Raw genomic sequence first — 11,569 nt, 5'->3', positions numbered from 1 at the left:
TATATAGCGCTTTTAAGTAACCCAAAGTCGCTTACAGAGATGTCGGTAAGAGCAAGAGAACATAAAACAGGCATATTATGGGTATTATGTGTATGGGTATTATGGGTTTGGGTATTATAAGTATTATGGGTTTGGGTATTATGGGTATTATGGGTTTGGGTAGTGTAGACCTGGGTATTATGGGTAGTGTAGACCTGAGTATGGGTATTATGGGTATGGGTATCATGGGTATTATGGGTTTAGGTAGTGTGGGTATTATGGGTATGTTTATTATGGGTATTATTGGTTTGGGTAGTGTGGGTATTATGGGTATTATGGGTGTGGATATTATGGGTATTAAGGGTATTATGGGTTTGGGTATTATGGGTATTATGGATTTGGGTATTATGGGTATTGTGGGTTTGGGTATTATGGGTGGTGTAGTATTATTTGGGTAGTGTGGGTATTATGGGTGGTGTAGTATTATTTGGGCAGTGTGGGTATTATGGGTATTATGGGTGGTGTAGTATTATTTGGGTAGTGTGGGTATTATGGGTTGTGTAGTATTATTTGGGTAGTGTGGGTATTATGGGTATTATGGGTCGTGTAGTATTATTTGGGTAGTGTGGGTATTATGGGTATTATGGGTCGTGTAGTATTATTTGGGTAGTGTGGGTATTATGGGTATTATGGGTGGTGTAGTATTATTTGGGTAGTGTGGGTATTATGGGTTGTGTAGTATTATTTGGGTAGTGTGGGTATTATGGGTATTATGGGTCGTGTAGTATTATTTGGGTAGTGTGGGTATTATGGGTAGTGTAGTATTATTTGGGCAGTGTGGGTATTATGGGTGGTGTAGTATTATTTGGGTAGTGTGGGTATTATGGGTGGTGTAGTATTATCTGGGTAGTGTTGGTATTATGGGTAGTGTAGTATTATTTGGGCAGTGTGGGTCTTATGGGTAGTGTAGTGTTGTTTGGGCAGTGTGGGTATTGTGGTTATTATAGGTAGTGTAGTATTATTTGGGCAGTGTGGGTCTTATGGGTAGTGTAGTATTGTTTGGGCAGTGTGGGTATTGTGGTTATTATAGGTAGTGTAGTATTATTTGGGCAGTGTGGGTCTTATGGGTAGTGTAGTATTATTTGGGCAGTGTGGGTATTATGGTTAGTGTAGTTTTATTTGGGCAGTGTGGGTATTATGGGTAGTGTAGTTTTATTTGGGCAGTGTGGGTATTGTGGGTATTATAGGTAGTGTAGTATTATTTGGGCAGTGTGGGTATTGTGGGTAGCATTGGCGATTTTATAGGGGGGGCAGGGGGGGCAAGTGCCCCCCCTGATTGGACAGCCCAACTCTGCTCAGATTCTTAAAAAAAAAAAACAAAAAAAAAAAAATACTTAACTACAATACTTAAATACATAATTGTGGTTTGTACCAGTTTGTGTTAGATCAGCATTCATTTTAAAAGTGTATTTAATACTTAAACTAGGCTACCTTTAAAAATATATATATATTCATAATCCACTAATGGCACAACTCGTCCGTCGAAAAAAATGAGATCTGACTGTACTGCTCAGTGCTCAACAAGCTACAACTAGCCAACCTGCTCATAATGGCAAAAAGAGCTATAAAACAATTTACCACTTCTTCATAAAATAAAATAAAATCTGGCAATGCTAATGAAGAAGCTACCACTCGAAATGACAGCGCAGCAGGTGCAATCGAATGCAGAAGTGCTACAGAGGCTATCGGAGCTAGCACTAGCACTAGCAACATCACCATCGGCGAGGAAGCTAGCACCAGCAGGCAGTTGCAGTTTGATGTTGTGATGTTGGGTATGGCCTAGTGCTCGGTCATAAAGTCATATTGACATGCTCGTGATGTCTAGATGAAGTTTGATGCGTTGTACATATTGAATTGTCATACGGATTTCTTATTAGCATACTGTTCACAACTGGTATTCTTTGTAAATAGATGGGACGAGACGGCAGAACTGTTTTGTTTTTTTCTCACGTCAAAATGTTGCCCCCCCTACTCTCAGAGGGTAAAATCGCCTATGGTGGGTAGTGTAGTTTTATTTGGGCAGTGTGGGTATTGTGGGTATTATAGGTAGTGTAGTTTTATTTGGGCAGTGTGGGTATTGTGGGAATCGTAGTTTTATTTGGGCAGTGTGGGTATTGTGGGTGGTGTAGTTTTATTTGGGCAGCGTGGGTATTGTGGGTGGTGTAGTTTTATTTGGGCAGTGTGGGTATTGTGGGTAGTGTAGTTTTATTTGGGCAGTGTGGGTATTGTGGGTGGTGTAGTTTTATTTGGGCAGTGTGGGTATTGTGGGTAGTGTAGTTTTATTTGGGCAGTGTGGGTATTGTGGGTGGTGTAGTTTTATTTGGGCAGTGTGGGTATTGTGGGTAGTGTTAGGGCTGTAACGATTATGAATTTTGCTTAACGATTAATTGTCAGAAAAATAATTGCGATTATTACAATTGTCAGAGTTGTTGACGGGGAGGGGGGGGGCTCGCATCACACCACTAGGGCCCCTTGCCGATCTGGCACCCTAGGCGGCCGCCTACTTCGCCTATGCCACGGGCCGGCCCTGGCACTGATGCTCATGTCCGCATGATTTGAGTGAGAGTGTGTGTGTTAGTGAGAGAGATAGAGAGAGAGAGAGAGAGAGAGAGAGAGAAAGACAGACACAGAGGGAGTGAGTGAGGGTGGGTGGGTTCCGGGTTCTGACTAATTTTTACCAGATAATGTAGGCCTAATAAAGTACTCAGCCTATGAAGTAAACCTGTGGTTTAAAACCATGCCTCTTTAATATCATGAATGTTAACATTTACATTGAACATATATCCTCCTCAATAAAAAAAAGCATTGAAAAACTAAGATGAAATTAAATTTGGAGTATACAAATAGCACATGAAGTGGACAATGCATCAGTGCTTCTTTAATTCTTTAATACAGTGTCTCTTTTTATTATTTGCTATGAACGTATTGGACAAGTGCCAACAAGTTGAAGAATTCCATTGAACTAGGGTTGCTACCATATTAACTCTGCAACAGATTTTTATTTAATTAAAAAAAAAAAAAAAAAATCCCATAACTGCGGTTACAAAAAACAATCGCGGTCAGAAAAAATAATCGCGGTTTGACGATTATGTAATAATCGTTACAGCCCTAGGTAGTGTAGTTTTATTTGGGCAGTGTGGGTATTGTGGGTAGTGTAGTTTTATTTGGGCAGTGTGGGTATTGTGGGTAGTGTAGTTTTATTTGGGCAGTGTGTGCCAGAGATGTGTGCCAGAAGGGTGGAGACTTCAGGGGAAGGAGTCAGACGTCTTGCATCTGATCTCAGCCCAGAAAAATGTGTTTGGTCATGGCCTCCAAACATGCACTTGGCTTGGGCTGATAAGAGCCGTGTCTGTGTGTGAGTGTGTGTGTATGTGAGTATGTGTGTGTGTGTGTGTGAGAGTGTGTGTATGAGTGTGTGTAATCAGGCTCGACTGTAGGAAAGATTCATGCACTCCCTTTCACTTCCACAAGCTGCTCTCCTCAACCCCCCCAGGCCACGCCCCACCCTGACTTTACGATGCAGAACCGAGCAGGAATCCTTAATGAGAGAGAGGAGATGATGAGATGATCCACGCCTGAGAGTCAGCTGATCAGTCAGGGACCAGAAGACGTGTGTTTGGTTCAGATCCAATTGATTTGATTTGATTCATTAACAGCAAGTTAAAGAAGTTGAAACCATGAAAGCAAATTATTTGTCTTGACCGTAATTTATTGCATAGCGCTGATTTTATTAGCCTATGCATAAATAATGTAGAATGTATTTAATCTAATATTAACATTAATAGAAAGAATGCAATGTTTGCATTTATGAATTAATTGTTAGTCGGCCTGAGCCTTTGCAAAAATTTTAGCCAAAACTGGCCTTTGACGACATCTTTAATTGACAGAAAATTAACACGGTGCCAATGCCATCTGAAAGAGAATAGATAGGCCTACCCAGGAACACAGGCACGCACACCCACCCACACACACACACACGCGCACACACACACACAAACAGCCACACACAAACACCACCTCAGTGAGAAGAGGCAGCTTCACACACGTTAAAACCCACACTGCCTCAGTCTCCCCCACAGCATAGCAACATCACACACACACACACACACACACACACACACACACACACACAAAAGAAACACGGAGCAAGCATGAGCAGTCACACACTATAACACTCTCCCTGGAATTTACAGCACAGTCATGCACACTGTTTAAACTCTCCCTTGACCTAAGAGCACTGTCTCTCTCTCACACACACATACACACACACGTAGGGCTACACTCTCCCCCTACACTACTTTCCCACTTGCACACACACACACACACTCAGCCCTTCTCCAGTGTGGCCCTTCTGCAGTGTGTACTGGGCAGGGTGATCTTGCGTGACAGGGGTCATTCATAAGGAATCCCTCCTCAATGTCGTGGTCCTATAGAAGCAGACAGGGGTCATTCATAAGGAATCCCTCCTCAATGTCGTGGTCCTATAGAAGCAGCAGGACAGCGCTGTGCTCCTGGTCCAGCTGTTTCTGACCGGCTGCCCAGCGGGACTAAACCACGCTGCTGTTCTACCCACGCTGGTGAGGAACACGCTGCTGTTCTACCGACGCTGGTGATGAACACGCCGCTGGGCACTGCACCAGCACCACGCTGCTGTTCTACCGACGCTGGTGAGGAACAGGGCGCTGGGCACTGCACCAGCACCACGCTGCTGTTCTACCGACGCTGGTGAGGAACACGCTGGTCACTGCACCAGCGGGCCCACAGCGTGTCTGTCATTTAGCTACGCCAAACAAGAGTGTGTGTGCTACACCAAACAAGAGTGTGTGTGCTACACCAAACAAGAGTGTGTGTGCTACACCAAACGCTTTGCACAACACAGCCTGGTGTGGTGCAACTCAAAGACACGCGCACACACACACACTACGCTGTGCACCTTATGAAGTGTGTGTTTTCAGGTTGTCCTTACATTGTTCCATGTTACGCCTTTTTCCACATTACGGGGGCATGTGTGTGTTAGAGAGAACGTGTGTGTGTGTGTGTGGCACACTGCAGTTTGTCCCTCTCCGAAAATGCATTTTTCTGGGTGTCTGAGAGGGCCAGGCATGCAGCGTTTGTGTGTGTGTCTGAGGGGGGAGCAGGGCTGGCAAAGGGGAGCAGTAATGTTACTCAACACTGCATCGCTCAGGAGTAAAGCTGTAGTACCAGTACTATGAGGATACTACGGCAGCCTGCCCCCCGTGAACCTGGTACCAGGTCACTTTCACCCTTAAACTGGGTCACCACAAGGACACAAACACATGAAACAGCAGAAAATAACACACACACACACACTCATCCACAAACAGACACACCGGAGTTACCCTGGCGTACCTCGTCTCTGTTACAGTGGGTGTAGAGATTTCTCAATGCGACATGAGTCTTTTTCAGGATGGTATTTTTGCTGTACCGAGGGCGAGCAGTGAGGAGCATGTGTGTGTGTGTGTGGGTGTGTGCTGTGTGGAGAACATTGGTTGTGGCGTAGTAAGAATGCCGGCTGGCAGCTGTTTACCGGCTGGCATTAATGATGACTGCACTGGTTATTGATAAAAAGAGACATATTGAGGTTCTTGACTTTGCGTCCAGTCATATTGATCTGGTGCCGGAGGCAGGATCAGAGGTGACTACTGCTGTTTGGGACCTGGTGGAACCAGCTGCCAGTGGAACATCAGTGCAAGCTGCCCTGCTAAGCACTGGGACAAGCCTTCCAATAGGGATTTCCTTGTGCGTGCAAAAGGGCAGTGATGTTGGAGGAAATGCATCTGCATTGATTACAAATCCTGGCAGATTTAAAGTGCCTTGGTCAAACTACAGAAGCACATTCGGCCTACCATTACATGCACAATGCCTCTCTCTGGAAATAATAGGCCTACAAGTGGGAAAAGTGCCAAACTGGAGGCTTCAAGTCATCAGAGATCGGAGTGATTGTGGCATTACAACGGTCCTCCGGCGGGACCGTGGCCTGGGAACAGCGGGTAGTAGCGAGTACTACGGGAGGCTGTGCAGTGTCAGGGCAGTCTGCTGGTCTGTGCGCATCGCTCCTCTGTGGCACAACCGGTATCGAATGACGCTTTACCCCAAGTAGACAGGCCTCTCTTCTCTCTGCACAACGCTGTTTTGCTTGTAAATGTCACGAAATTATTGTTGTAATAGATATGCAGTTACTTCGGGCGAGTTCCCTTTCACCAGCAGTGAATGTCATGGCATAAAAGTTGCTATAAGGCTAGCTACAACAGCATGTTTTTTCTGGGTCGCTGTGGTCAAAGCCGCTACCAGCCGCTCAGGTTCAGGATGTAGCAGTAGTAGTAGCAGCAGCAGCAGCAGCAGTAGTGGTAATAGTAGTAGTGGTAGTAGTAACGATACCTTTATGACAGTGGCAGTCGTCGGTTCTGGTGGCTGTATCAAATATGTCGTACCTCTTGCATTGCTTTTTGCTATCAAAACTCACTTTGAGGACCCGGAGGAGCAGGAGCTTCTGAGCCGACTATAACCAATAATAGACTATATCTTTAGTAGCCTACTATGCTGCACAAAGTAAAGTAGCTGCAACGTTGCAGAAAAGGAAATAAGTCGATTTCACTGTTAGTGGCAGCAATGATGCTTCAAGTATGTTACCTATGCAGTTAAACATTTGACAAAGTTAAGGTTCACTGTGTCATTTCTTAGCACGCGACCACTCTGAACTGAAGACAGCTCGACCGTTAACCGCTGATGAGGGAAACAGTTGTGACCTCGCTGGAGTTGGAAATATACCTTAGTCCAATAAGATTTACTTAGTTTCAACTCACCCAAATAGAAAGATTCAGCTTGCAACAAAAACGATCCTATTTGCAGAAGAAGAAGAAGCGTGCACCATCGCGGATAACATCCCGTTACTGTCCGTGGCTACTACTGTGTGGTCCGGACGCGCACTTTGATTTTCCTCCGAGCATGTCTTTTTCCCACAGCAACTCAAACAGGGATAAAAAACTATCTCGATCCCCTTTTCACTACAGTCACAAAATGGTGAATGAACCGCTAACAGCTGGCCCGTCTGACCAATCAGAGATCCGTGACAGTTACAGTAGCCTATAAATGTTGAAGGAACAAAATAAAGGGCGAAGACAGCTGTCAAAGTCCGCCTGACTGACACGGTGAACCGGCGAATGGCGGCAGGATACAACCCCGAGCCGGTCCGCTGCCCCAAACTTTACAGTATCCAATAAGGGCATCAGGAACCATAGGAACAGTGTGGGGGCGGGTACAGGGGAGGGGCCGAGTACGTATAAGCCAATAGAAGAGCACAAACGCCCCCCTCCGTCCTAAAGCAATGGGGTATGTTTACCATAACTGACATCCCTGAACAAACAGAGAACCAGTGTAGATTGTGAGCTCGTAACAAACAAATGCAAGAATTGCTTTTTCGCAATAAACTGTGAGGAGATCCTGCATGTGTCGAGAGGAGCGAGTTGTGGAGGAGGGGTGCTACTCCTAATCGTTGCAGGCTCGCCTTCTTCTTGATCTTGACTCTTGTGCTGTAGCCTTGCTTCTCGTCCTGCTCTCACTCGTATCTCTCTCTCTCTCTCTCTCTCTCCACTGATTTCACTTCTCTTTTATTTTCTCTCAGCAACAGACACTCACTTCACAGACGACAGCCAATCACAGCGTTATATTCAGCTCTCTCTGACGTCGGTAATTACTCTGCCCCGCCTCCACAATAGAAAGTGAACGGGGATCTTAGTTGACGTCACTTTATCGACGTGCAATTGGCCAGGCGAGCGAGGTCTCCGAGCCAATGGCCAAACGCAGGGATGATGTCATCACGCTAGTTGCCACCAGCTGGACCGAGGGGGTGTGGTCTGGCGTAAACTCGGCTAACCCCATGTTTGTACTGCAAGTAGTATAAAAACCGGTGTGCTCAGAACCAGTAGCCTGCTACGGCATTCACTCACAGACAGGTCAACGCTATTAAAATTCACTCTCGACGGAACAGGATCTTGGTTAGTTTGGATTCTGTATGGGATCTGTAATCTATTGCTTATATGAAATAACTGGATTTCTCAGAGGTTGACATCAGTTTTCACAATTGTATTAGGCTACTGAAATCAGAGGTAGTAAAATAAGTATGTTCTTTGGTTAAGCAGGACATTTGTCGTAAACAACATTAGCCTAAATAATATCTCTTTGTAGAAGACAGATTCTAGCAGACATACTCTAGTAGACAGACTCTAGTAGACAGACTCTAGCAGACGGACTCTAGTAGACAGACTCTAGTAGACGGACTCTAGTAGACAGACTCTAGCAGACAGACGGACTCTAGTAGACAGACTCTAGCAGACAGACAGACTCTAGTAGACAGACTCTAGCAGACAGACTCTAGTAGACAGACAGACTCTAGTAGACAGACTCTAGCAGACAGACTCTAGTAGACAGACTCGTGCAGAAACATGCGTGTTCTCCTCCTCACTGATGCCATGATAACCCAATGTCTGAATTAATGGGATTAGAACTACACCACTAATAATTATCAAACACGTGTGTGTGTGTGTGCGTTGCGTGCTCGTGTGCGGTACAGACCGGTAGGGACAGAGAGTAGCTGGAAAGGAACTGAGAGAGACACCTAGCGGTAAAAAAGCGAAACTGCAAAGTAACACACTGAGAAGCCTGATACAGACTACCTTCTTCCACAGTCTTGGTCTCCATCTCTAGAATGAAATATGTATGAACTATGAAAACCAGTTCCTTCACCCGCACAGACTACAGATACAATATCTGCTGCTGCATCTGGACATTGAAAATATGCACTTAAATCAGTAGACTGTGAACTGAATCAGGCAACATGTTCCTTTGTATAATGTAACTTTAAATCAGGTCCCATTTATGCATGGTAGTGAAGTAGATAGCCTACCTGTCTGAATACACTCATACCCAGTAAAGCAATTAACATTTCACTTGAGAGTGATTTCAGGAATTTCCCCTAAGGGATCAATAAAGTTGATTATCTATCTATCTATCTATCTATCTATCTATCTATCTATCTGTCTGTCTGCCAGATGGTGATAACTTGTTTACTCAAGGGTTTTTAGTAGTTACCCTTAGTGAATGACCCCATGTCTGGGCAGTGTTCCTCTCCCTCTCATTAGCAATTCTCCCCCTCTAGCCTCTCTGTCTCCCCTCCCTCCCCAGGACCCTGACCTCTGACCTCCCCCCTCACCATGGTAAACGCCCCTCTCCATGCGCTCATCAGTGACCTGTCAATCAAGTGTCAGAGGCCCCTCCCTGCAGCGCTCCAGGTCAACTGAGCGACCTTTAGGGTTAGAGAACAACTGAGCTAACAAGCAGAGAGAGAGATATGGGCGGGAGACAGAGAGAGAATGAGAGGGTGAATGGGTGAGAGAGAGAGAGAGAGAGAGAGAGAGAGGGTGAGAGAGAGAATGAGAGGGTGAGAGAGAGAGATATGAGGAAAACAAAAAAGAAAAATCTCCTTTTATCTGTTTTGAAATATAGCTGGAGAACACTTGGTTGACCTGTGTAAGTGTGTTGTAAGCTCATACTCTCATCTCAGTACGTACGACCCCCTTAACTGGGCTTTTAAACAAACCATCTTTGAACCCAAGATATCAATGGTCCATATAGCTATCCATGGAAGTGAACCCCCTGCCCCCAGGTCCCATGTTCAGCTGGTTGGGCAGAAGGTGTTTTTCAGAGCAGGTCTGGCTCAGAGCAGGTCTGGCTCAGCGCAGCCCCCCCCCCCCCACCCCACCCCCCAGGCAGAGACGAACCTGAGGAATTTCAGACAGCTTAGGCCCCTGTAACACTGACACTCACTGTAGCATTAACATAACCCCTGACCCCTAACCCGTCACCCCTAAGGCCCTCTCACGGCTCCGGTCACTCAACTCCTGTAACCCAGTTATGAGTGAGGAGAAATAATGCTCAAACTCAAAGCATTGGTATGAAATGCTGTGCACAGTAAATATTGCCAAAGCAGGCCAGTAAAGACAACTAAATTAAACAACAATGGAACAAGTTTTGTTTTGTTTTTTAACAAAAAAAACAGAATGGATATAGAGTATAAATGTGTCTTGAGAACATCACACTGTACTCTCTCTCTCTCTGCACAGTGAGAACCTGAACACCAGACCGGTGGCGAGTGTGTTGGTGTTGTAAAGCAAGTGGTGCCTAACAGCTGATGTGTGCTTCCATATTCTCCTGATCCTTAAATGATAAGGATAAGCCTGAGTGGGCGGGGCCTAATCTCAGCCGGGATCTGTGGCTCCAACCATGTGACCGCGCCCACACCTGGTCCCTGGCGCCACGGAGACTCAGGTTACCATGGGAATAAAGCCATGTGGCGCAGACCGTTTGTGATTGAACACGGTCGCACTCCACCAACCGCAGACCGGCCAGTGTAGACCCCCTAGTGACTCAGCAGACCTGTTCTACTCCAGCGTAGACCCCCTAGTGACTCAGCAGACCTGTTCTACTCCAATGTAGACCCCCTAGTGACTCAGCAGACCTGTTTTACTCCAGTGTAGACCCCCTAGTGACTAAGCAGACCTGTTCTACTCCAGCGTAGACCCCCTAGTGACTCAGCAGACCTGTTCTACTCCAATGTAGACCCCCTAGTGACTCAGCAGACCTGTTTTACTCCAGTGTAGACCCCCTTGTGACTCAGCAGACCTGTTCTACTCCAGCGTAGACCCCCTAGTGACTCGGCAGACCTGTTCTACTCCAGTGTAGACCCCCTAGTGACTCAGCAGACCTGTTCTACTCCAGTGTAGACCCCCTAGAGACTCAGCAGACCTGTTCTACTCCAGTGTAGACCCCCTGGTGACTCAGGTCTCACAAAAGGGGATCCTGAGGGTCAGTGTTGCCAACACATACATAGAGCCCACGTTCCCCTGCGTTCTCTGAACATAGAGCCCACGTTCCCCTGCGTTCTCTGAACATAGAGCCCACGTTCCCCTGCGTTCTCTGAACATAGAGCCCACGTTCCCCTGCGTTCTCTGAACATAGAGCCCACGTTCCCCTGCGTTCTGTAGAGAGGAGACCCTATAGCGTTCTAGCAGACTGTACTGCTCCTGTAGGTTGTTTACCTTAGACCGGTAGGTTGTTTACCCTGGACCGGTAGGTTGTTTACCTTGGACCGGTATGTTGTTTACCCTGGACCGGTAGGTTGTTTATTATTATTATTATTATCACCTTTATTTAAACTTGAGGATCAACTGAGGTATGAGCCTCATTTACAGTGATGTTGAGTGAATACGAAGTATGCCCTGCACCAAATAAATGATACAAGACAAGCATCATCCTACAGGACAAGACAAGCATCATCCTACAGGACAAGACAAGCATCATCCTACAGGACATTTGTAGAAAAATACAATTACAAAGAAGATTCACATAAAACAAGTACATACAGAAATAAAGTGATCATAAAGTAGTGATTTAAAATGACTGAGGGGAACTAAAGAATCAAGTTGAAAAGTAGATTGAAGTGAGTTCTAGGCCT

The sequence above is a fragment of the Borostomias antarcticus genome, assembly GCF_949987555.1.
Source record: "Borostomias antarcticus genome assembly, chromosome: 10".
NCBI lineage: Eukaryota > Metazoa > Chordata > Actinopteri > Stomiiformes > Stomiidae > Borostomias > Borostomias antarcticus.
The sequence above is the reverse complement of the archived record's forward strand: the minus strand, read 5'-3'. Positions refer to the sequence as shown.